Source organism: Lissotriton vulgaris, chromosome 2_1 (assembly GCF_964263255.1).
Source record: "Lissotriton vulgaris chromosome 2_1, aLisVul1.2, whole genome shotgun sequence".
Classification (NCBI taxonomy): domain Eukaryota; kingdom Metazoa; phylum Chordata; class Amphibia; order Caudata; family Salamandridae; genus Lissotriton; species Lissotriton vulgaris.
In genome coordinates, this window is record NC_141687.1 from 1,067,376,479 (window position 1) to 1,067,403,050 (window position 26,572).

A 26,572-nucleotide genomic window follows, 5' to 3' on the forward strand; every position below is an offset into this window, starting at 1 on the left:
AGATCACTAGAATCGTTAAACCAATTGTGTAACAAAACCAACAGTTCTAAACTTTTGGTCGGTAAAAAAAGTCCTACATATCGGATTTCAGAGTAATTTTGACCAAATAGAACATTTTCAATTAAAAAATGACTAATTTAACAAGATCAAATGTTTAACGCATTTAAGTCTGGAACTACATTCCTCAGAAATTATTTTCCTGTTGGATCGCTGATTAACAGTAACCAGGCTCTGAATAGCTCATGTAAATATGGGTTTGTAGCCCAAATTAAAATGTGTTATAGAATATGACTGATAAATAACTCTTCAACATAGGCCCCCAAATCTACAAACAGATGGTCCCCTTGGAGACCAGAATGTGAGACCTCGACAAGGAAGCTGATGTTAGCTAGTTACCAGCAGTGAATATTACTGGGAAATTGTTTACTAAAACAGTGGTGAGCACCAAAAATGACCTCTTGAAACTGGTCACAAGCCAGGCAAAAATGTACCCTGTGCATCTTGGCTAATCACTAGAAGCAGTACTCCTAAATGACTTCATACAAACTCAGTTTTATTGCCAGATAGTGACAGTCAAACTTTGCAAGATTCCCACAAATCAGCTTAAGTCCAATACTGGGCATGTTAAATACCACAACACGGGCATTTCCTATAATAAATGCCACTTGTAGCCCAAAGTAGGCAAGGAAAAGCATCGCATGGTAGATCAGACCGTAGGAAAAGACTAGTGAAACATAGCACCCCAATAAAACAGATAAATATTGCAAGCTAGGGACAGGCTGAGGTAGGCAAGATACCAGGGGATAAACAAGGGCAATATAGCAAGTAATAATCTACTTTTAAAGCTACTGGTGTGTGACGGTCAGCAACAGACGAAGGGGAAAATACAGACATTTGGATTTACTTTGGTCAGTGAGAAAGGAAAGTTTAAACTGCCATTACCTAGGAGAAACAGATACATCATATCTCCACGCCAGCAGCAGAGCGAATCAACTTCAGTAGTGCTGACAAAACGTTATTTATGTTCTAACAATTGATACAAGAGTTTAGTTCATAATGTTGAAGTCACTGAAAAGACAAAGATGTCAAAGTACACCTTCCCTAACTTTCGGGAACTTTTTGAAGTGCAACAACTGAAGACATTTTTAAATAAAGCTGTGAAGAAAAAAATAAATTGGAATGGTTTCAGGGAAAGCAAAAGTGTTTGTCTTCTCAGACTTTACCGTCAGGACAGACCTGATCAAAAGCCTCCAAGATATTGGTGCACATAAGAGCAGCTGAAAAATGCAAAACCTGTTCTCACAGCAGAGGTGGTATTGGAACAGACTACACTAATGTGATGAATTCTTCAAGACAATCCACTCAAAAGTGCCGGTCTGCTAAGCTCTACTCGGCTCCCCAACAAGCAAGAGCAAACTGCAGGTGCTATCATGAGTGCTGTAGCACTGCTTTTACAGACCAGACACCAACTCTTTAGCTGGTCTACAAGCAATTTACCAATTGGAGTGTAGGCTGTCTGAGCACCAACGCTGGCTGTGGCACCATGGTCAGCATAACTACCTGAGCACATTAACACTGCAGTGATTCTCCCTGTGGCACTTCAATTTATAAAGCATCAGTAACAAGTCTATGGAAGGTTGCACACATCCATATCGTGCCAAGGATGCTCTCGTTTTCTAAAACTAATTAAAATAAAAATCCTTCTATCAAATATAAACTAATTTCACCATCTATCAATCAACAAAACCATCCAGCATTAAACCAAAACACCCAAATCATGTCCATAAAACCTTAGCATCACACAGTTCCAAAGTTGCATTTCCTCTTTACCGAGAATATTTGTTTCCAAGTATTTCAAACAAATCACAACGACTTCTATATTCCGAGCAACTAAACACCAGCTTTTACTCAGATTCCAGTCTAGCCCCAACACTAACCTTTTAAATGAAACCACTGGAAAGCTTAGAGGAATCAAGGAGTTTGCTTTACGATTAAGCCTAGACATCATATTTACAAGAAAATCGTCTACATTGATGACATGGAAGCTCTACTCCTCCTCAGACGTCCACAAGTAGACCGAGCTACTACTGTCTACTGAGCAGACAGTAGCAATAGACCGTAGCAATGACTTATCAGTTCAACCATAGGTCCACAGGCATTCTCAATGGTTCACCCCATTCAACTATACACCTTATTTCAGGCACCAAGAAGTTTGGCTTAAATTCCTATCTTATGTGCCCTTCAAAGTTTAGACACGCTCATACTGGACTGCTTAATATGTAAAAATCCTCACATTCAAACAACCTCTTATTCACGTCACATGCCACCCTTCACAGTATTCCAGCCAAGTACCATGTAACAGCTGTCACAACACCAGCAGCCCTCGCTAATTACCATCCTGCACAGAGCGGAATGCCCAGTGGCGTGCGTGTCAATGCACCTCCCCCAAACACTTCACGTCGCTGAAACGAAGAGTGGGGGGCACCAAGACTGTCAGAGATCATTAAAGGGTCAGAAAAGCCAAGCAACACTCTGAAGAACATACGGGAAAAAAAAATCTAAACAGAAAGGCAAACACGGGCAATCACAGAGTTATGGTGCCTACCAGATCGGAGCAAGTGGAACATTCATCAAAGCTCTCGAATGCAGAAATACTCATCGCATTTCACAGAAGAGGCAGTGAAAGTCCTGTAAGAACCGTAGCACCTTTGAACCAGCTGGAGACACCCTTTGCAAACGGTCACCCCAACAACTGTAACAGCCAATGAGAGCTTGAAGGATAACAATGTGTGTCCGCTCTTGGATAAGAAGATCAGTCACTGTGTGCGAGGGGTGCAATTACCACAGAAGTCTGCAAAATTAGGGGAAATAGCTCCCACAACACTGTAAAGGGGAGAAAACCCCATCTGTGCTAGAATAAAAAAAAATTAAGTGCCCCCAAACAAACCGTGCGTGAAGGTGGCACCCATCACAACGCCATAAATGGGAGGAGCATAGCAGCTCGTTAAAGGAAGGAATATCTTTCCGCGTCACTGCCTGTTGGGAAGTGACAAACACTCACGTCCCAAATCTCGGGAGAGGGGAGCAAAACGTACTGCTGCCAGCCCCTTAAAGTGGGTGTGAGATTCTCCTCCAAATATTTTTCTAAATGTAGAAGGCAAACACTATCGAAATGACTGCCGGGGAGGAGGACAAACTGTTTCTGTCAAAACCAAAGGAGAGGGAGCAAGCACCATGTTAAAGGGGCGGTACGTGTCACAGGACATGATGAAAACTCACACCCCATTAAGGGGGTATCACAAACCTATCGTCGCAGACCGAAATTGGCTGAGGACAAACACCGTACCCATTGCCCGAAAGCTGAGCTAACACCCTGCTAACGACGAAATAAAATCAAACGCAGTAATACTTTGTCAAGTAAGGAAACCTTCATAAGCACCAAAAGGGGCGGGGTGTTTGACACCCTATAAAGCAGTCCTTACATGGAGAGGTCAACATTATCAGAGAAAGAACAGGGAGGAACAGTAAACATCCATGTTATATTCCCAAGAGGAAGTAGGTTCAAACAGCCCCACTCACGGTCAATGGTAGGGATAAGTAGTACATCAGAGACCACGTCATTGAATGAATTAAGATCACAGCAATCTATTCTCTTCTACATTAGCCTTCCCCGTGGCTAGAGGCCTTACCCATCACCCCCTTCTCCCAGCGAGATCCCTTTCTGGCCCGGACATCGGCCTTCCGCGTCCCACCCGACTTCCACCAGCAGTCGCTCAGTGCCCACTTTAACAACCCCTCCCCGGAGCTCCCTCACCGCTCCATGAACACGGCTTCCATCCCTCTTCCCGTCTCTTTATTATTTTCTTTTCGCCCGAAATGGCCGCCTTCCTCTTCCTCCTTTAAACCCTCCCCTCTCTGGAGATCCCTCCGCCGTGAGGAGGATGTTCGCGCACCGCTCGATCCATCCGCGGTCCGAGAGGGACTACTTACACGCCGGGAGCAGGGAGACTCCGGCTGTCTGCCGCTTCCTGGCTTCTCGTTTTCCGCCCTCGCTCACTTTGAGCCCTCCATCTGGGGAAGTCTGAATCCTCATCGCGCCCCATGTTTGGTCACCGATGGATTCTTGGGTGGGGGTTGGGGGATAGTAGGTCAGGGGGGTCGGCGGAGGGACCCCGCACTTGTTCATCTACATTATTGCTTCAGCGTCATACACATACTTTGCTTGTTTTCCTCTTTAACAAGTAATCGGGTTGCGTATTATGTATGACACGTCACGGTACGCAACTCGAGCCGGAGGCTGACTGAGGGAGGGGCGGCGTTGCATTGCTTGCTCTGCTGCTACCCCTCCCCCCGCACCATTTACAACACCCTGTTTAAGCGGAAGGCATTATCCTTTTAATTTTAACAGAGAACTCCCACCAAAGTTTTTAGGGGTTGGGGCTCCCTGAGCAACATTTTTCGAAGTTGGCCCATACCACACGGTAAAGGGCACACGGTAAAGGGGCCCTAATTATTGTTATTTATTGTGAGGCATCTCCGAAAGTCAGGTTTAACATGGGGCACAATACCTCAGATGCTTCTGCACTCCCAACGAGCATAACACATGAGTTTTCACTGATGTGTGTATAAGGCAGCTCTGCTGTTCTCCCTTAAGGAATGTTTGTGGCTAATTGTCTCGTGTATTTGTAAAGCGTCCTTCCATTTCTCTGAGAATAATAGATGCTCATTGTTACCCAAACTCAATGGTGCCCATTTTACTGACCCCCTCGGATAATGAAGTATCCTTTCATTATTCAAGGATCGATAAATTCGTTTGGTGACACATCCTGCAGTACAATTGAAAAGGAACGTCTACTATGTTAATCTATTTCCAGCCGATATACAGACAATAAAAAAGTCCAGAAACATATCCAATATTAAAAATTCTTTCTTGTGAAAGTTGAATAAAAGTTAGATTCTGAAAACACAATGGTGTCCAATCCAACTTTTATTATTTTTTCAAAACACAACTTTTTCTTTCAATCAGCCCAGCCAATGCGTTTCGTCGCTTAGGACTGCATCAGGGTTTTATGTTCCAATACTGCAAAATTTAAATGGCGTGAATTGCAACTTCTGGTTTCATATCGTCATAAGTAAGCAGTCTTTTCCCGGGTGGTGAAGTACCCCCTGATTCATCTTTCTCCTTCGTGGTTCCGATCAAAATGCATTCATCCATTGAATTAATGACAGACCCATCATGCCAATCTTCACGTTTTTATTTTTTCCCCTAGAAGCCTAACCTTATTTATGAGGTCCTCGTTTGTGCTAATAGGCACAATTATCTATTGAGGACCGTTTTTATTCTCTTTAGGGCTTGTGGGATACAATAGGTTCTTGACTGTGTGTCAGTGTGTGGGCTTTATGCAAAACTGTTTTTTAGTGAGACTAACGTTTTTACTGGGTTTTCCCAATAATTGAGTGTATTCTTGAGGTGGGTCATGGGATTGGCTAGAAAAGCTACTATGACAGGGTCAATAGAATTTGCCACGGTATCCTTACAGTACAGTCTTTTCAAATTAATTGTGTGTTTGTGTGTGGGGGGGGGGTGCATGCAGGAACTGCGATTTCTTATGGGATGCTATCCTAAAATCAAGTTTGATGTGTTGTGCAAAATCATCACTTTCTGTGCAAGGCTCAATACGGAATAATTCGATGTAAATGAATAGTGAGTGGCCCATTCACTAGGGAGTAGTCAATTATGGATTTGGAGCTTGCAAGACAGTGGGTGGAGCTGGGGGGGTTGGTCTTCATTAAAACAATCGTTGAGCATCCCTAAACCAAGAAATGTACAGTAGTTGATAAATGGTGTACCCAAATGGTCTATTGATTGTGTCTGTTTTCACTTGATGTGGGATGTTCCAGTGACAATTATGCGAGAAAAATCTCATCGGTCAGGGGCGCTGGAAATAAGTTCAGGTTAAAATCGCCTGTGATAAGTATATTGGTATCTGGGTTTTCCATTATGGTGGCATTGATGATGGATTGTAGTTTGCGGACGTTCACTTTTTTGCTATCTAAGCAGGTTTATATAAACGTTCAGTATTAGCAGTTTGAGGTCCGGGCCATGCAATAAGTTTTCCAGCAGTACCAACAGTAGCCAAGGTCCTTCAGGTGCTAGTCTGATAGCTTTTAGTTCACGGTTGGCCAATACATACATTGAGGTGCCTCCTTTGGGTCTACCTTTGGTCTTCTGGGCTGAAAAACCAATTAAAGCTCATTAATGGGGTTGGGTCTAGCGACCAGTCTTCTTGAAGGGTTCTTCTGCATTTACGAGAAAATGTAACAGTCATTTAGGGGCGGTTTCAGGCCAAGGACATAACATGAACAGGTCGTCAACTCAGGCGTCCCTGCATTCCTTGCCCTTCATTTCCCTGGGCCTTTAACAGAATTAATGGAAGCCACAACCGAGATGACCCAATAGGGTTAGGAATTCTTAGTTCGGGCTCAAAGATCATTATGTGTGCCCCCACTGGTGGTAGAGAACCTGCTCTCACCTGCTGGCCCTGTGCTGCCCATTTGGGTAGCAATGACAATGTTCTTGTGTGTTTCTCCAAGTTAGGTATGCTGATTTCAGTGGTAGTATTGAACAATAATCCTTGTGCCACATCTGGGCCATCAACATCTGACTAAGAAAGGGGGTAGTGTGAAGGAATAGATACTGCGCAACTTTCAGTAGGTAGAACACAAGTTCGTTCCTACTTGCAGTGTAGGAAAGTAGGATCTGCTTCTTATGTTTACCCCCACTTTTTGCTGGTGTTTCACTGTTTTTCGACTTTAGTCTGGCTGGAGTCCTGCTATCCAGGACCCCAGCCTAGCTGCTTCCTCTCTAAATTGATTCCCTGTACTTTAGGTACACTCCAGTTTGGTTACTGGGGTACCCTTGTGAGTCCCTAGTATATGGTACACCAGGTACTAAGTGCATAGGTACCCCAGAGGCCTACCAGGGGCTGCAGCATGTATTATGCCACCCCTGGGAAGCCTTCCAAAATGACACCACAGGACTGGTACTGCAGCCTGGGTAAGGTGGTGCATGCACCCCTTACTAAGATATAGGTTACCTATATCTACTGTAAATCACTACACTTATAAACCTATCAGTCACCCCTATGGCAGGCCTTATCAATCCTGAAGGCAGGGTGCTTGGTTTTGTGTGAGAGGGTGCCCATGCATGAGCAGGGCCCCTCTGCAGCCTTCGGAACCTATTCTCTGGGGTTGTTCTGTGATGCAGCCAGACCATATACTCCTAAGTGCATTATAACCTCACAGTAAATGCTAACTTTGGAATGGATGCATGGAAGCATGTCGTGTTTGGTGTCAAACAATTTGGAATCCTACCTCCCCGCCAGTTCTGGTGGCAGGGGTAGAATTCCACCCTTCTAGAGGGAGAGACATGTCACACAGGTATACCCGGTAACAGTTTAAAAGAGCCATGGCATCACAAAATGGATGCTGCAGCCACAAACATGAGTCTGACCTCCTGCTGCTGGACGAAACTCTGGCAGGGGAGGCCCGGACAATAAGTTTCCTGTCACAGGGAGGTGTCACCACCTCCCAGAAAGGCTTTAGTGTATTGGGGATGGGTGGGTGCACTCAGAGTGCTTTGAAGTCTGCACTGGGGGCACATTTGGTGTCCCTGTGCATAGCCCAGTTGAAACCGGTGGCAGGGGCTACCAGCCCCTGCTCTGGCGCGATACTGGACAAAGGAAATGGGTGTAGCCACCCCTCTTTACAAACCCTCCCACAGGTGGGTCCCCAGAGTAAGTCCAACCCCTTCCTTGGGTATAAGAAAGGAACCCCTGACTACAGGACTTTAGATTACACCTGGACGAAACTCTGGTACTGAATCCTGGAACTTCGACGAGTCTGCATGACGCTAGATGACTGAAGAATCTCCCTTGGAGTAAAGGAGTTACTCCCCTGCTTGGCAGGCACCAAAGACGCATCCGACCGGTCTGCATCTCCGAAGGCTTGGTCACACCAGACACTTTCCACTTCGACGGCAGCAGCACTTTGTAGCAGATCGCCATTGAAATCAACGACGATTCCTGACACCAAAAGACACCTATGCACCCGGCTTCCCTGGGTGAGGTAACTCGAATACTCCGGTGCTCCCGTGGGTGTTGGCCCTAGAACCCCTTAAGTCTAAAGATGTTTGCTCAAAGTCCTCTCCTAAGTGTCCTTAATCTTTAAATTTCCAACTGCGACTTTCCCCATTGAAGTTAACGGCGATTCACGGCTGTGTTCTCACACTGCACGCGTCCCCGAGGGTCCCCTGTGTCCCTACCTTGCATGGTTCCTTGTGGCCCCAGCACTTCTACAGGCTCTAGGCCTTGTGTCTAGTCAAGTAGTGGTTCTTATACCACTTTCTTAATATATGGTTTGGTACGCCCCTAGTGCTCAACGTATATTGTGCTATTTATTTAAGTTCTATTGCATTGAAATTGTGTACTTTGTTCTGTAATCTCATGAAGAGATTACTAGAGAGTGTTTAGAAATAAATACATATATGTTACATATATACCTTGTGTGGTTCTCTTTTCATTTAGACATCCAAGAGGTTATAATCTGGTAAACCAAGCTGCTTTACACTCCTTCAAGACTTAGCCTGAAGACTGCTCTCAATAGCTACCACTAGGATAGCTTTCAATAAAGGTTGTCTTTAAACCTATTATCAATAAGGGTTGATTGGACTGCCGCAAGGTGCCCACTAGAATAGTGGACAGCATATACCAGGCCAAGTTCTCACAGGCAGGTACATAGTCCCTTAATATAATTAGTGCTAATTTCTCTAGTCATATACTACCTCCAAATCCAGTTGAAGCAAGTTTTTGTATTCTTTAATTCATTCTCCTTTTTAGCAATATGTAATTTGCAATAATCACAAAGGGGGGATTTAGATCAATTACACAAACATCAAGAGATGGACAAGTCTGTACAATTCAATTCTAATTCCTTCAATTCAAGATATCTTGGTGGTCTTTTGCTTCATATTCTGGGTAGAAGGGAAGCTTCGTGCTTGTGCTCGTGGATGTTGGAGCTGGCAGGGAACTAGATGTAGTTCATTCTTCAGGTTTGGTGTCGGCTTTTGTATCCTTCTGATCCTGCAATTTTAGTGGGGCTCCCGGTGAACTTTGTTGTGGTCTTTGCTGGTTAGCAGGACTACAAATCTGGTGATGTTAGCCACCCCTCCTCGCATGCGCTTTTAAATGCCCACAACACTACATTCCTGTAGTCTTGGCACCCGTCCTCTTCCACAATTTCAGCCGCCACATCTGTGGTGGTGCAGGCTGCCAATGGTGTGCTGGGGGCTTTGTTGCTCCACTGGGCAGCTGATAGCCAATAAGGTTGGTGGCTTGCTTCGCGGTGCCTCTGGCTGACGTTTAATAATGACTGAGGGCTTTGCCTGGTGACGATTTTGAAATTTCGTCTTGGGCCCAATGGTAGGAAAGATGGTTAGTTCTTTATTACCAGTGGGCCCCTGTTTTGACCTGAGAAGTTGACCCTTTGGCTGGTCGATGCTATATCCTATACTCCAGTGTGGCTAACTATCGAAAAGTCGTTAATGGCACAGGCACCCCTCTCGGCTCTCCTCACCATGGACTTGGCCCATGTACCTCACTCTAAATACATTCTATTAAATACCAGAAGAGCACTCCTCCGACTTGACCAGTCCCATAAAACGACTTCGGTGATTAAGAGATCTACCCTACTCTCTTTATGGCATAACCCTATGTTCCGGATAGAGGGAAAGACCCTTTACTGGGAAGTGTGGGCTGCAAAGGGTATACATATAGTGAATGACCTTTATGAAAATGGCAGGCCCCTACCCTTCTCGACACTACAAGAGAAATTTAATTTACCACCCATAGAATTCTACCAATTCCTGAAACTGAAAGCCGCTATCTCCAAATGTCCCCTCACTACAGACTTGCCTTGGCTGGTGACCCGTCTCCGGATACTATACCATGCTGACCATTTTGTATCCAGAATATATAAACTGCTCCTTCCCCTGCCCAAGAAGCCACACAGGTTGACCGAAAATAAGTGGGAATCAGAGCCTAACTCCACAGGTATAATGATAGATTGGGAGGTGATACACAATACCGCATTAACAAACAAGGTTTCCCCGATTCTATGTCAAACGAAGTATATGTTGTTGAACAGAGTGTTCTGGACCCCCCAGAAATTGTTTAAATGTAAACTGAGGGATACGCCGGACTGTTGGAACTGCCAAAAGGCACCTGGTGACTTGGCACACATGCTTTTTAATTGTCCCCTATTAAAATCATTCTGGAGTAAAATATTCACATATATTCAACAAGTATTTGGTATCACGCCTGTCCAGGAATTTATATATGTCATTTTGGGTCCTCTAGAACCACAATTTATATTTTGGGTCCTCTAGAACCACAATTTAGATCAATTACACAAACATCAAGAGATGGACAAGTCTGTACAATTCAATTCTAATTCCTTCAATTCAAGATATCTTGGTGGTCTTTTGCTTCATATTCTGGGTAGATGGGAAGCTTCGTGCTTGTGCTCGTGGATGTTGGAGCTGGCAGGGAACTAGATGTAGTTCATTCTTCAGGTTTGGTGTCGGCTTTTGTATCCTTCTGATCCTGCAATTTTAGTGGGGCTCCCGGTGAACTTTGTTGTGGTCTTTGCTGGTTAGCAGGACTACAAATCTGGTGATGTTAGCCACCCCTCCTCGCATGCGCTTTTAGACGCCCACAACACTACATTCCTGTAGTCTTGGCACCCGTCCTCTTCCACAATTTCAGCCGCCACATCTGTGGTGGTGCAGGCTGCCGATGGTGTGCTGGGGGCTTTGTTGCTCCACTGGGCAGCTGATAGCCAATAAGGTTGGTGGCTTGCTTCGCGGTGCCTCTGGCTGACGTTTAATAATGACTGAGGGCTTTGCCTGGTGACGATTTTGAAATTTCGTCTTGGGCCCAATGGTAGGAAAGATGGTTAGTTCTTTATTACCAGTGGGCCCCTGTTTTGACCTGAGAAGTTGACCCTTTGGCTGGTCGATGCTACATCCTATACTCCAGTGTGGCTAACTATCGAAAAGTCGTTAATGGCACAGGCACCCCTCTCGGCTCTCCTCACCATGGACTTGGCCCATGTACCTCACTCTAAATACATTCTATTAAATACCAGAAGAGCACTCCTCCGACTTGACCAGTCCCATAAAACGGCTTCGGTGATTAAGAGATCTACCCTACTCTCTTTATGGCATAACCCTATGTTCCGGATAGAGGGAAAGACCCTTTACTGGGATGTGTGGGCTGCAAAGGGTATACATATAGTGAATGACCTTTATGAAAATGGCAGGCCCCTACCCTTCTCGACACTACAAGAGAAATTTAATTTACCACCCATAGAATTCTACCAATTCCTGAAACTGAAAGCCGCTATCTCCAAATGTCCCCTCACTACAGACTTGCCTTGGCTGGTGACCCGTCTCCGGATACTATACCATGCTGACCATTTTGTATCCAGAATATATAAACTGCTCCTTCCCCTGCCCAAGAAGCCACACAGGTTGACCGAAAATAAGTGGGAATCAGAGCCTAACTCCACAGGTATAACGATAGATTGGGAGGTGATACACAATACCGCATTAACAAACAAGGTTTCCCCGATTCTATGTCAAACGAAGTATATGTTGTTGAACAGAGTGTTCTGGACCCCCCAGAAATTGTTTAAATGTAAACTGAGGGATACGCCTGACTGTTGGAACTGCCAAAAGGCACCTGGTGATTTGGCACACATGCTTTTTAATTGTCCCCTATTAAAATCATTCTGGAGTAAAATATTCACATATATTCAACAAGTATTTGGTATCACGCCTGTCCAGGAATTTATATATGTCATTTTGGGTCCTCTAGAACCACAATTGCCGGACATTCATGACAGACAACTGCTTGATATCATGTTGACATTGGCGTGCAAGGTCATACTTTATAAATGGAAAAACTTTGCTGAAGTCCACTTTAAAATGTGGCTAGAATGGCTTTCCTTCTTAAGAGGGGCGGACAATCCTGCGCTATAGTCAGCCATGTGGAAGCCTTCAAACAACAAACTCTGGTTATCCCTGGATGCGTCATCCTCCCATTTTGAACCTCCATGATGCACATCTCAATGGCCAGCTTGCTTACGTGGACTCTGTATAGAATTTGGTGTGTTTGCTGTGTTTGCATACTGTATATTTCCTGCTACGTGTACAAAGTACCAGGTCTGGGTAAACTGACTACTATTGCTCTACGGATACACCTGTCCTCTCTCTTCTCTTCTCTCGCTCTTCTTCTCTTGTTTCCTCTCTTTCTCTCCTCCCCTTTTTCTTCTCTTTTTTCTCTCTCTGACTTGACTTGATTATTGTAAGTGTCATTATGCCAACATTTTATCCATTTGTACCTTGGAAGATTTATTGTATTGTCTTTATTTTCATCTCTATTCCTCAATAAAAAAGATTTGAATTAAAAAAAAAAGAAGTTTATTTTGACTTATACGCTTCCTTTATCTTTACCTCTTTGAGAATGGTCTGTTTTCCCCACAGAGGGGCACACTGCCTCCTGGGGTTTATGACAGGCTTAGTTTCGTGAGAATTTCTCTTTTGGATGAATGCAGTACCTCCATTAGGCTGGTTTGAGTACTGGGCCTGGTTTCCGACGTTGCTGGTGTTTTGCTTATTTTTGTTTTGTCAGCCGTTGATAGTGGTCAGGGAACAAAATTAGGCCCGGGCACCAAAAGAAAAAGTGGCCTACATTTGAGGATAATAACCATTCATGAAACATTGATTAGTATCAGGAATAATTTTGGGAGAAATCTCTGATCAATTAAGCTTTCTAAACTTGTGAGGTCAGTCGAATTGGCCAAGACTAGAAACAACACTAGACACACTATTATTCCACTACATCTCACCCACATGTCTCCTCGCCTGATCGTCAGGCCTGTGCATTTTTCTATTTTGGGTGCCTGAATGTGTTAGTCACCTGTTGGCCCCTTAGTCTGTGCTCCCCCCCAAAGATCCCTGAATATCCTGTATGATATCAGGCCATGAGTCAGAGAACCATGAGCATCCTTTGTGTCTATTCATCCTCAAGAATAAGGGATGTTCTTCTTTTGATTGCCACTCAGAAGCCTCGCTGCATGCAATATCTTTGGGTATTGTACACAACTTCCGTACTTGATGTATTTTTTATTGTAGGTAGAGACTTGATTTGAATCTGGAATGCTGCAGGAATTCAATCTAAATGGCTTTCTTTTCCTCTGTCTCTATACCCCTTTCTTACTTGCTATGTACACCTCTCTTTCTTTCCCTTTTAATTTTTGCCCCTCTCTCTAGTTCTTTCTTTTTCTCTCATACTCAACTTCTTTTCCTCTCATTGGTGTCTCTCATTCTACCTATATGCTTCACTTGGTCTCTCACATTTCCTCTCTCTATTTTCCTATCTTTCTCTGTGTACAAACCTCCCTCTCTCTACCACTCTGATCCCCACTGTGGACTCTATCTTCAGTTATTTGTATATCTCTCATCCCCTTATTCCTCCTGTCATTTTGTATCTCTCCTTGAAGTTGTATTTCATTTCTCTGTCTTGCAAACCTTCCCTTTTTCTCCTGTCCTGCTCTGTCCTGTCAGACTCTTTTATGTCCCTATGTCCTTTGAATTTCTTTGTACTGTACCTAATGTCATATTCTTATGTGTCCCCTTTATTGCTTTGCTGCAGACAGAAACAGAAATGCAGTTTAAACAAAGGAGAATCCACAGGTAGAATTTCCTTTACCATATCATCCCTCTAATGAAGGAAATTCCAGTGGTTGATTGTGATCTATGTTTAGCACTACCTCCTGGAATACCAAACTAAGCCCTAGACTGAGGGAGATAATTGAGATTGTGTATGTGAGGTAGTAACCATCCCTTCCTTTTTCTCATAGACCAGGAAATGTTTGACACCATCTTCTGCCTTCCTCTCCATAATTTCCTTTGGCATTCACTTTGCAGTTTTCTATATAGCGCAAACTCTTCCCAAAGGTATTTGAGCGCTTTACATGGACACATTTATTTATTTTTTGGGTACTGGGAGATTAGGTAGTTTACCTAGAATCACAGGATGATGAACCAACACTGAGACTAAAGCTGGTTCCCAAGTTCCAAAATCGGCAGCTCAGGCCGTTACACCACATCCCCTACCACTTTCCCGTCTTCCTCTTCTCCACTTTCGCTTTCCAGCTTTCTCACGTTCTTTAATAATTTCTGCCCTTCTCTCCACTGTCTTCCTACCTCTTCTCCCTAATCGTTTCCCCCTCATTCACTATCTGTGTGCATCATTTACACTCGTAGCCTCTCTCCTCTACCTTTCCTTTCTTCCTCACATGATTTCCTTTTCCTGTTCCCATATTTTTGTCATTCTTCTCCACTCTGCTGACTCACCTCTCCCTTTGTCTCTCTCCACATTGCTCTCATCATGCAAACTGTTGTGTTACTGCCCTGCCATGTCTATTCATCTTTCCCTTTGTCATGTTGGTAAGGAATGTACGTTTTTCATAGTAATGTTTAAAAAAACTTGTTTTGTGTTGTGAAAAACATTTTTTTTTGTTTGAGTTTAAAAAAAATCTTTGTTCAGTGTTGAACCGGAGTCCAGGGCAGGGTGGCAGTGGGCACCTGTGGCTCGTCTGTCTGCTGCTGGAGACAAAGGTAGGTCTCTTAGATGGCCACCACATGAAATCTGTCTCCTAGCACAGCCCCCTTTCACCCCACCCCCAGGTAGCAGTACTGCTAGCCGTGACAGTCAAAAAGAACACACCCGCTCCCTATGGCCTCACTGTCGCGCTGAGAGACTAGGGATGGGAGGAGACCCACCAAATGCTGTGACTGGTCAGTTTGGCTCATTGTCCTAGTGCACAAGACAATTGCTGTAATTGGCTATAGTGAGCTCTGAATTTCGCTCTAAGGCTAAAGCAGCCTCTATCAGAGGTCTTCAAACTTTTGGATGCCGAGACCCCCCTGTCCACATTTTTAAACATAAGGACCCCCTCCTGACAAACATTTCCAGAACTTGGTACTCCTCATTATCGATAACCGTAAACGCCCCCAGTTCCCACAGAAAATAATTTTTACAATGGGGAAATATTATTTAACAGTGATTAGCATGTCAAAGGTTTGTGGGTGACAAATCAACAGTAAAAAGGAGTCCACCAGACCATAAAACAGGCCAGCAAGCAACCACAAAAAGCCCACACGCTGACCTGCCGGGCCACCCCTTTGGGCACTGCCAGACTGTCCTGTAGGCAGGGCTACTGGAATTATAAGGCAAGGGAGGACAAAATTATTTGGCAGTTTTAAACTTGTATAGGGCGAGCTGTATACGTGTTTTGCAAGGAATGGGAAACTACATGCATTTGTGCTTGCTGCAGACAATATTTGTGGTCATAACACAGAAATTAACAGTAAAAACAGTTCACCAGACCATACAACAGGCGACTAAGCAGCAAAAAAATAAAAACGTCCACACACTGACCTGATTGACCATCCCTTTGGGCACTGCCAGCCTGCCCTAAAGGCAGGGCTACTGGAATGATGAGACAGGGGAGGGCCAAATTATGCAGGAGGGTTGATTGAGTTGTGTGGTAAGAAAATTTAAATAATGCTATGTGATGAAGCTTATTTTGGGAAGTATTGCTTCATTATTTTGACATTTTTTAAAAAGGGTAACACTAAGCAAAGATTTCACCTCATCAGTACCAGTTTGTAACCAAAGTACAGCAATAAACAACAGAAAGATGTCTAGTCATCCTTTGTGAAGGGCTTTCCACTCTACAGTGTTTCCACATTAGAAGCTCACCTGACTCTGGCCGGGAGCAGCACGGGTCCCTTAACGGTCTTGTGCAGAGTTAAGCAGTTCACACACACATCTTTCCTCCCACCAGTCCCCTTTATCACTCTCTCCCTTTGCAGGCCATTTTCTTTCACCCCTTTTTACAACTTCTGAACTCTCCCCATTCAACCTCTCACTGCACCTTTAATCATCTCTCGCTGTTCTGTTTTTTCAATACCCTCTTCTCTAACAGTCTCTCCTATTTATCTCATGACCTCCCTGACCCCGTCTCCTCTCTCAAACCTTATCACTTCTCATTCACCTCAAGTCTCTCCCTTCAAATGTGTGTCCTATCTATTTGTATCTTACACTTCTCCAGTCCTGCCATTCATCGTTTCCATCTCTCCTTTTTCTTCCACACCTTCTTGAACTGACGTTCCTCTCTCCTGTTACCTCAGCACCCACCCCAGTACTCCCTCTATTCCCATTCGCTGCTCTCCCTCACCCACGTCGCAACAAATTCTCTTTATACCTCATGGATCACCTCTCAGCTATCTTCTCTCACCCTTTAATGGTAGCTCTCCCCTCTGCCTTCACTTTTCTCTGACACTCACCTCTCCTCTTGTGTTTCCGCAATTCCTTTGCCACTTCACATTTCTCTTCATCCCTGACCTCTCAAATTGAATTCTCTGACCCCCTTGCTGCCCTCCTCACTTCTCTCCTCTGTCTTCTCTCATCTGTCGTCTCCCATCCCGTCTCCTCTCACCCTCATCTCTCCTCACCTCTCACATCTCCCCCTTTCACCCCACCCACGTCTCGCACCTTGCCTCTCCTCACTTCTCTCACATCATCCACCCCTTCTCACCAGTCCCCGCTCACACCTGCATCACGTCTCTCAACTCTAGCGCCACACCTCTCTCCTTGGCTCCCAATCGGCCTCACATACCCCCATCTCCCGTCAGTTAAAGTATGTCTGGCCCTGTCTTTCAATACCTAATAATCACACACAGACAGTGCCTTGTCAGTCCAGGCTCCTCTCCTTCATCCCTACAGTGTTATCCCCCCTTCAAACCCTCCTCTGGCCCAACCAAGCACACTGCCCTTCTGTCAGCTGCATGATGGCAGTGCCGTTTCTAAAGGGGGAAGAGCACCTGCAGCCTTTACCACAGCCGCACTGGCCCAACCTTGCCTTGGGAAGAAAGTAAAAGGCACACCCATAGCACACAACATGTGACGCCTCTGGTTGGATTCCCCGCTTTTTCATATGTTGAATACCCAATGATAACACATGACTGAGTTTTGTTAAGAATGGCTAGTTTTGTGTTCAAAAAACCTTTTTTGTTTGAAAAGATTGTTCTTTCCGGTGGCGCAGGTGGGAGTGTGATTGCCTACCCTGTGAACTATAAAGCTCAGATGGAAGTGTCAGATTGAGAAGCATGTGGGATAACATTGCAATATAAGTTGAATAACAGACATCAGTAAATGAAACTCGTGCTATTTACCAAATGTAACTGGCTTGGTAGATGCCACGACAGTGCACAGTGGGGTTTTAAGGTGTGTAGGCAGTTGTCGGGGAGAACTGAGCTGATTATGGTAATTGATAACAGTAAGTTCTCTGCACAGGTGCGCAACGCCCATTTGGCTCAAAGGGCTTCAGCTCGCCCTCACCCTCGTGTGTGTCAGCCCGGACTGGGACAGCTTCCCGGACACACACACAGACAGTTGTTGCCGTCTCACTGCAGCCTCACCGGAATCTTTCACACCTTCTAGAGCCCCTGCATCTTCAATCTACCAATTGCTAAAAGAATTACCCCCCTCGAAGGTTTTATTAGCCCCTCCTCCGACAACCTGACTCTAGTTGCGTCTCTGGCCCTGCATACACACTAACAGGGAAGCAAGTACACAGAGAAGTGTTTCCGTTCGCACATAGTGCATTTACCTCTGGGGTCTGGTCCTTAGCTTTTGTTAAGATTAGCACATTTTGTCTTCGAAAAAAACTTTTTTTTTTTAAAGATTGGTCTTTCCGGTGGCGCATGTGCGAGTCTGACTGCCTTCCCCCTTCCTCCCCCTGCAACTCCACCCCACCCCAGAGCCTGGGACAGCCTATGTGAGCTTTCCTCAAGCCAAAACGGAGGTCAGAGTTCGTCAACAGATTATAGCGAGGGCACAGCAGAGGACTTTCAAAGACAGCATTGGGGAAAGGCGGGCGTGAAAATAAAGAAGTGTTTTGGATTCCAGTTCCAGGCAGAAGTGCAACTGGGAATGCGCGACCCCCTATCTATGACACCACGGCCCCCTGGGGGTCACGCCCCACAGATTGAAGACCCCTACTCTAAGGTCAAGCGCCTGCGGCCAAACCAGCCCAGGAAAACGAGATTTTATCTACAGATGAAAACAAGCATTTGCAATGCAATAGGTCTCGCATTTCTGAGACTTTATGCTATTAGCATTGTAAATGACAATGCTTTTTATTTGTGTTTTAAAAACCCAAAAATAAATTAAAGGCATTGTCATTTACAATGCCAATAGCCCAAACTCGAGTATATGCGAGACCTATTGCATTGCAAATGTTTGTTTCACTTGATTGGAGGTTTGCGAGGCAACTAGATTGCTTTGACACTAGGTGAAAGAGATGGGCCATTTATCGCACAGAATAATCTATCATAATTCTTACCACAATTTACTGGTGGCCTATAACATACAGCAGCCACATTTAGTCAGGTAGAGCTAGAAATGCCCACCTTTCTTAGGTGCACGAAGGGGAAGAGACAAGGAAGGCTGACAGGGATGGTAAACAAGCTCAAAGCTGCAACACGTGGACTTGTGAGATTAAGTCACACAGAGTTTTTGGGCAAGCAAGTTAAATATGCACTGGGTGTTTGTTTCCTGTGAATGTGAACTGTTTGTGGCTGCATTAAAAAAAACACAAACCCAAGAAAAATCAAACCAGCAGAAAAAGAGGGATGGGAAGTACTAGGGGTAAAAAAGTGACCACAGATTGGAATCAATATAATAGAGGGCGGTACGAGGGCCCCATGTTACAGTCAGAGATACCAGCAAACAGTCTTATAAATTAACGGCTGGTCATTTCTACAAAGGGGAAATGTCTTGAATGGACACAACGTATTGAAAATGTTGATACGTCACTTATCGTACTCCAGATCCCCACCGTTTCACATTGCATTGCTAAGAGGAGGGGCGCGTGTCTTCTTGTAATTCATAGCGCTTACTGCCACTGACGAGACGTAATGCTGCAACAAGGAACGTTACGCTTCCAAATAGAGGTGTAGCGCGGAGGAACCCCACCGCTATAGGGGTCCAGTGACTAGCACAAAGCCAATGTTTAGCTCTTAAATTCTGCAGAGGAAACCTCATTTTGTGTGACACCACTTTCTCCAGTAGGGATGTTCACAGTTAAAGGCAGTCAGAGAGCTGGACCGCTAACCTTTATCATGCAAATGCAGGTCGTGAAAAATGCGTCCGTGAAGGAGGCGTCTCGCCGGGCCCGTGAAGGCATTCCTTCGGCTGAATGCCAGATTCCCCATGAGCATAAAATACTGCATGGTGGGCTGAGCTAGAAGGGACTCTGAGCGGTCCATCTAAACCAGCTGTGGCAACTGCTCAAAATACCAACCACAGCCAGCATGACTTCACATAAACCATTGCCCTACTCACTTCAGCAGCACTGCAACATTCCCTGCAACAATCACTGCTGTTTTGCAGAGATGAAACAAATCTGTTAACACCCTGTGAGCGGCACCCACCCTCGGAAAACAGCTCTTGTACGACGACGCAGAGGAGAAACATTTGGTCAAGACAGTTGCGCGCTCAATGGGCAGACAGGTACAAATTACCCTAATTAAAAGAAGAAATGGGCAGTGCGGGTGTGCTGGTAATCCAGTGATAAGTTTCCGTTCACCACCAAGCTGCCGTTGCCATAAAAGCTGAAAACACCAGCCAAAGACATCCTATAAAGCGAATAGTAATACCCTCACTATTAAAGTTTTTTTAAAAACAGGCCAGTGTCCCTGAAACAGACACCACGCTCATTAAAGTAACAAGTCGGAAGAGGGAGGGGCCCAACAGGGGGAGAGAGGGAAAGCGAAAGCACGCCATGCACGTGTTGTGCTGAAACGCCGCGACCCAGTCCTGTACGTGTGCACATCTCCTGTCCGACACGTGCACATCTCCTGTCACTCTTCGGAATAAAAATTAACGACAATAGATCTCGCCAAGCGAGCAGCGAATCTGTACAAGTAGAAGTTGTTATTAGAACTTCAAGATTGAATGTTGTTGTGCCATATTTGCAGGGGAGAGGGGGAGGAGAGCACATCCGACTTACCCCCATCTTTGGGCGAAAAAGGTGTTGTGTGTGAAGACTTTGGGGGTTCTGAGACATCAGTTATTCTTGGCCCTTGTGGAGGGTTGCTGCAAACTGGTACTGGGCTTTAAGTCTACCTTGGCCTTAATAGTCTTCTGGGATGTGTAGACTATCGGTTGTAAGGCGTTGCAGTTGTGTGACTGTATAACTGTGTATGACTCTATGGCCCTGTAGCTTGCTGATTGACTGTCCACCCTGTTTATTGCACCCCCAGTGCCCTTCACTCACTCACCGCCACGGCCCTGGGATGGCTGGTGGTGGCAACTGGACCTTGGTCCTTGTCCTGAATCTTTAAGATCGGTGAGCGATCAGTTTTACAGGGGCAGGAGCGTCCGTGCCTGAGGTTTTTCCCTCCGCTTTTACTGTCTGGTCTTTTTAGATGGTGAGCGGGAGGCCCATGTGGCGCTAGTGTGAGGCTGAGTGATGAGTAGTGATAACCATCAAACAAACCAAGTGATCAGTCATATCATTTGGCCGTCCACACTGTGACCAGGCCCGTCCTTAGATCATCTAGACCCCATGCCACACAGTAAGTTGTTAATACTGGATCAGGTCCACAGTACGCTATGAACCACCAATTGTTGGCCAGTTTATGATGGTTGAAGAAAAGTGGTGAAAACACAGTGCAATCTAACAAGAAAGTGATGAGTTTAAAATAGGGTGATATGTCTAAACAACTCTTTAATGGGAACAAGGCACATCCCCTAATTAAAAGAACAGGAACAGTGCAAACGACAGTATGGAACAAATGACTGTCGCAAATAGGGCCAACATGTTTCTGCCTACCGGGCAAAACGTCCCTTGGCTTTCATCAGGGCCATTGCTCTTAAACGCTGCTACTGTAACAGGTATGTGAGAGAAATATTACACCAACCTAATCAGTGAAAAAGAAAAAATGGTAGAAGTAGGAACGATACAACCTGTACCTACAGTTATGTACTCATCCTCCTTGTCACATGGATACTCAACGTGATCTGGAGAAGATATACATCTGTTACTCATATTGGTACAAAACTTTAAGAGATTCACAACCACACGTGCTCACATCATCTCTGGTGTATATTAAAACATTTATAGTTTATTGCTCACCCGAAATGACAGGGGACTGGACCTCACCTCACCTGGACCGTGCTCAGGTATACGAGGCCCTGCACTGTGGAACAAAAAAGTGTGCAAACAGGGGAAGGCATCAAAACGCCACTCTTTATGTAGAATCTAACGGTGCCTATCTATATTCCCTGATGGATACATCCTATTCGTCCACAACTCAATTCAGTGTCAGAGCGCGAACCCCCACACCCTGGTCGCTACCCCCTAGACTAGCATTACAAGAACGCCTGCCTAGTTCCTCATAAGCATATAATATGTCTTGGAACAACCATGTTGTCTCGCTAATAGGTGGTGAACTGTGCTTTTATATTCACTCCTTCACTTTTAAGTCAGTTTAATCAAACCTGATCTAACCTGGCAGCAAGAAAAGTAAAAAACCACCAAGCATAACTGTTAAAAAGAATAGCCAAATTGCCTACTCTCTGACCTGTCCGTCGGTGCCACCAAACTTTCCTGAGGCTTGGGGGAGGCATCAGTACGGCGGAATTGGCGTATAAATCCTCTTACAACAAAGGGGACTTCTTTACTTTCATGCTTCCCTAACCGATCCCAACTGGTTAGTTCCGTTTATTTTATTCTTGATTCCTGCCCACGCTCTTACAATAACCACAATGTAAGACCCCAGGTGTCATTGTTAAATAAACTGTTTCTTATGGCAGCGTCGTGACATCTAAAAGTATTCGAAAAACAGGCGTCTAGATCCTTCCGCGGGACTACAAAATGACGACATCGCGGCCATGTTTGTAGTCCCGGAGGCACGCGCGTCATAAGAAACCCCGATGTTAATACAAAGGGGACATTTTCATAATCAGAATTTACCATAGGGAACCGTAAATGGTTATAAACTCTAAACTCCGGCTCAAACAGATGATACACATAAAATGCAAAAAGGAAAGTGGGACTAGAACTACAAGATGACCATGTGCATATCCCATCTTGCAAACTTACTTACCTGTATAAATAACACAAAAGAACCTGTGAGGTCTATCAGCCAAATCTATAGGCCAGACTGGCATGTAATGCACTATGTCAGTGGGTGCTACAGTCACCATGAAACAAACTTCTAAAGAAAGAAAAAGGGGCATGAGTCACATGTGTGAGAAATACAAACTCAAATATCTAGAGCTTACTCAAAAACTGGTCAACAAAATCCAGAACAGCTTCTTATGGATAACCATCAAACAAACCAAGTGATCAGTCATATCATTTGGCTGTCCACACTGTGACCAGGCCGGTCCTTAGATCATCTAGACCCCATGCCACACAGTAAGTTGTTCCGGTGACGGAATTAAAAAACTTGGGAGTGTGGATGGACCCCACTCTCAGTTTTGTGGGGCACACGAAGAAAACGGCTGCCTGCTGTTTTGGAATCCTCCGGGCTCTGCGGCCAGTCCTGAAGTTCTTCGACCCCCGCACCCGGCAGTTGGTAATACAGGCGACTGTTATATCGCGCCTGGATTATGCCAGCTCTCTCCTGGTGGGGGCGAACCTGGCCGAATTCACCCGCCTCCAACGCGTGCAGAACGCTGCCGCCAGAGCAATCGTTGGTCTTCCTAGATCCTGCCCTGTTTCCAGTACTTTGAAAGCGTTGCACTGGCTGCCAGTCAGGGCCAGAATCCAATTCAAGGTACTGTGTCTAGCCTTCAAAATTCTAAAGGGTTCGGCTCCTCAAATTCTTACGGACCTCCTGTCTTGGTACGTCCCCACCCGGCCTCTGAGATCTCTGGGTCAAGCGCTTACTATCACCCCTCGATATAAGCTGTGCCGTGTTGGTGGTCGTTCCTTCCAGGTCAAAGCAGCCGAACTGTGGAACTCCCTCCCAGTGGAGATTCGGCTGTTGGAGGATCTTTTCTACTTTCGTAAGGCTTTTAAAACGTTCTTATTTTAACCTGGTTTCTTCTTTTTAGCTGTTGTGTTTCTTGTGGCTGTTGCGTGTTACCTTGCCATGCGCCAGGACGCCCCTTAGCTGGGGCAGCTGTGCGCAGTACAAATGCACGTAACATAACTGGATCAGGTCCACAGTACACTATGAACCACCAATTGTTGGCCAGTTTATGATGGTTGAATTACTCACCTGATCAGTGTTAGAGCTCAGCTACTCATGCTTTATTACCTAATCCTGAGACTGAAGTTTTTTCCACCATTTTCAGTCTCCCTTTTTTTCTCTCATGCAATCAAAATCATGTGAATTGGTTTTAGTTAGGCGTCTGAATCATCTCTTGACTAGATGCCCCTCCTAAAACACTGGGCCAATCTCTTAGCTGACTTACATTTGGCATTGAAGGGTACCCCGGCTACTTACACACAACAGGGGCAAACTCGATCCGAGCCCCATACTACAAAGCCATGGAAATGCTGGCAAGCAAGTGGAAGCTCCAAAAGGCCATAAAGGTAAGACAGAGAGATGACAACACATCCCAGGGCCAAGACCTCACAACCCTCCGAGCGGAGCACAAGAAAGGAGTCTGGGAGCAACGAATCAAGCAGATAGAAGCAGAATGGCTAAAAATGTTCTTCCATCTCAAAAAGAAGAACCATGCCCTATTCTGGAAGCATATCAACCAACTCAGCAACCATGGCCTGTCACAGGAGAGTGGAGTAGCAGACAGCATATGGACTAATTACACTAAACAACTCTACAGCTCAGAGCAGGGTGAAATAAGAACACACTGACATCAAATCTCCCGGACATGCATGATCCCCAAATTTCAGAAGCTGCAGTCACTAAAACTATTGAACAAATGAGAAACAATGGAGCGCCGGGACCCAACAGAATACCAGCAGCAGTGTTTAAATCAGCCCAAACCTTTTGGGCAGGGGTCCCTCATGCCACTTTTTAACCATGCATTCATTACAACCACAATTTTGCCAACATGGCAAGGATCAATCCTTCACCCAGTTCACAAAAAGGGAGATTGTACGAACCCGGCAAACTATCGACTGATAGCTTTACTGGACATCGAAGCCAAAGCCTACGCTCGTATTTTACTGGGTGAGCTGCAAACCTGGGCAGCTGAAAACAGCATCCTTCCCAACATCCTATAAGGATTTAGACCAGACTGCTCAACTATAGATAAGATACTAGCATTGGCCTATCAGTCCAGAAGAGCCACACAGGATAAGAAACCACCTCTATTCTGTTGCTTCTTGAAGTACAACGCAGCATTCAATAGAGCAGACCAGAGAATCCTATAGCATACATTAAATTCCTGGGGGGGTTATCCCCCCAACTTTTTAAAGCCATAATGTTTTGTTGTACCAGGGGACATGAGTTAGGATTGAAACCAGTGCTACGACAGTGACTGCAAAAATGCCATCAAACAATGGCCTAAAACAAGGCTGTGTATTAGCCCCACTACTTTTTAATCGCTATACCGCGATTTGCTATAACGTCTGGAAGGTGCAAGTTGAATTACGGCAAGACTAGGGAGCTTACACCTACAGACTCTACAATACACAGACAATATCATTATCATGGGCCAAACAAGAACAGGTCTACAGAGAGCCCTCAATGGCCTCCATATGTACAACACTGCAAACAAACTCCAGGTGAACCAGTCAAAAACCCAAAAAATTATTTTCGGCAAACACCCTCGTAAGAAATGTACGCTATGGCTAATGGGTGACAGCGAATATCCACCTGCACCAGCTTCAACTACATGGGTGTCTGAGTCAATGAAAGGGTAAACCCAGGGGCCCACCTAAAAACATCTTAGGTCAAAGGGAGCCGGGGTTATCCACAGCTTGAGACGTTTAAACTATCAGCTACACAGTCCAACAGCCTACCCAATACTAAATTTTTTACGAGCCAAGCTGGTGCCTGCTTTGAACTATGGACATTTAGCTTTCCCAGGGAAACTGGGCACATGTTTCATGAATTTTCAAATAATGGCATACAAATATACTTGCTTATCCTCGGCATGCAAAGAGGTTGGTGTTGGGTCTGTCAAGCCCAGACCTTTCATGCTTTGATGATCGAATGAAATATTACATCAGAACCCTACGTGCCCCGGCTCCATCCCTGAAAGCTCAATTGCAAACAATATTTTCTCCCCATGGCATTCTCAGCTTCCTTAAGCCATCAACATTCTGAAGATTGAAACAAAAAATTTACCCAATCCGAGAATTTCCCTGTCAACGTGGAAAAAGACAATGAATTCACAAATTATACAAGCCTCATCCAAAAGAGATATTGAGAGGCTTCAACACAACAAAGCCATTCTTCACAGCTTTGGAGGCCTCCTACATTAAGGGGAAAGCTCAACCATACTTCAAATATCCACTGTGTCCTCAGACTTGAAATAAAATCACATACATGAGGCTGCTAGTGCTACCAATTGCTGACTGTAATTGCTTTGGGCACACGGGGACGGGCTATCGTCTTGCAGGTTATGCGACTACCATCTTGAGACTTGGCTACACTTGCTGTGTTGCTGGTCCCACCTCAGCAATGACCGGCCCCGCCTTCTAATTCCTCTTTGTCGAGGCAACGGCCTTCGATGCTGTAGCCAGGGAGGCATCCGACATGTGCTTCACTAATACCACCCCACAGTCTCTAGCAAGGCTAGAGAAATTACCCACATCATCCGAGCTGCAATGCATACAGCCCAGCCGAGCGAGCAGAAAACGATCGTGAACAGCGATACTCCTGGTGAAGAATATATGAGACCCGACTGACCCTGACAGTGGAACATTTTACTGCAAGAGTCACATGTAAAACCTTCTTAGTGTCTGTGGCGTGGGGCACCACAGGAGGAATGCCCCATACTTTCCATCACCCTGAACCATCTTTGTTTGTCTTACAGTGGAGCCATGACATCAATCCAGTTGAGATTAACACTCTGATGCACCCTCCTATTAAGCACCTTGAGCTCCACAACCTTACAGGGATCAGCCAGACTGCACTTTGCACTTTCTTTCCTTCTTTGTCAGTATCTTAGATATATCCCCGGTATACAACGTTTAGCACGCATTTTTTACAACGCACTACCATTACAACGCAGGCATTACCACGCATACCATTACAACGCATTGCGCTGGGGGGCGCTCTAGGATAGGGAATAAGTTTAATTTTATATCCAACACCTTCCCTAGTGTCCACGGGACTGGAGTTGGAATATAAAATTATACTTACCACTATCCAGCACCTCAAAGCGCTATGCGTTGTAACGGTATTCGTTGTAAATACCGCGTTGTAAAGGTATGCGTGGTAATAGTA

The 26,572-nt window shown here is 45.1% G+C and overlaps 1 protein-coding gene across 2 annotated transcripts in view; it reads right to left on the minus strand.

The window, feature by feature from the left end:
• DDX6 (DEAD-box helicase 6) overlaps nucleotides 1–3,934 on the minus strand; it is a 214,129-nt gene extending 210,195 nt beyond the window's left edge. Inside the window, exon 1 of one of the 2 annotated variants that reach the window (XM_086956738.1) lies at nucleotides 3,815–3,934. The gene's annotated coding sequence lies outside the window, so the exon portion shown is untranslated. Of the gene's footprint in view, nucleotides 1–3,689 lie in introns of both variants that reach the window. The other variant, XM_086956739.1, reaches the window with a different exon arrangement.
• Between the last annotated feature and the right edge of the window lie 22,638 nt (nucleotides 3,935–26,572).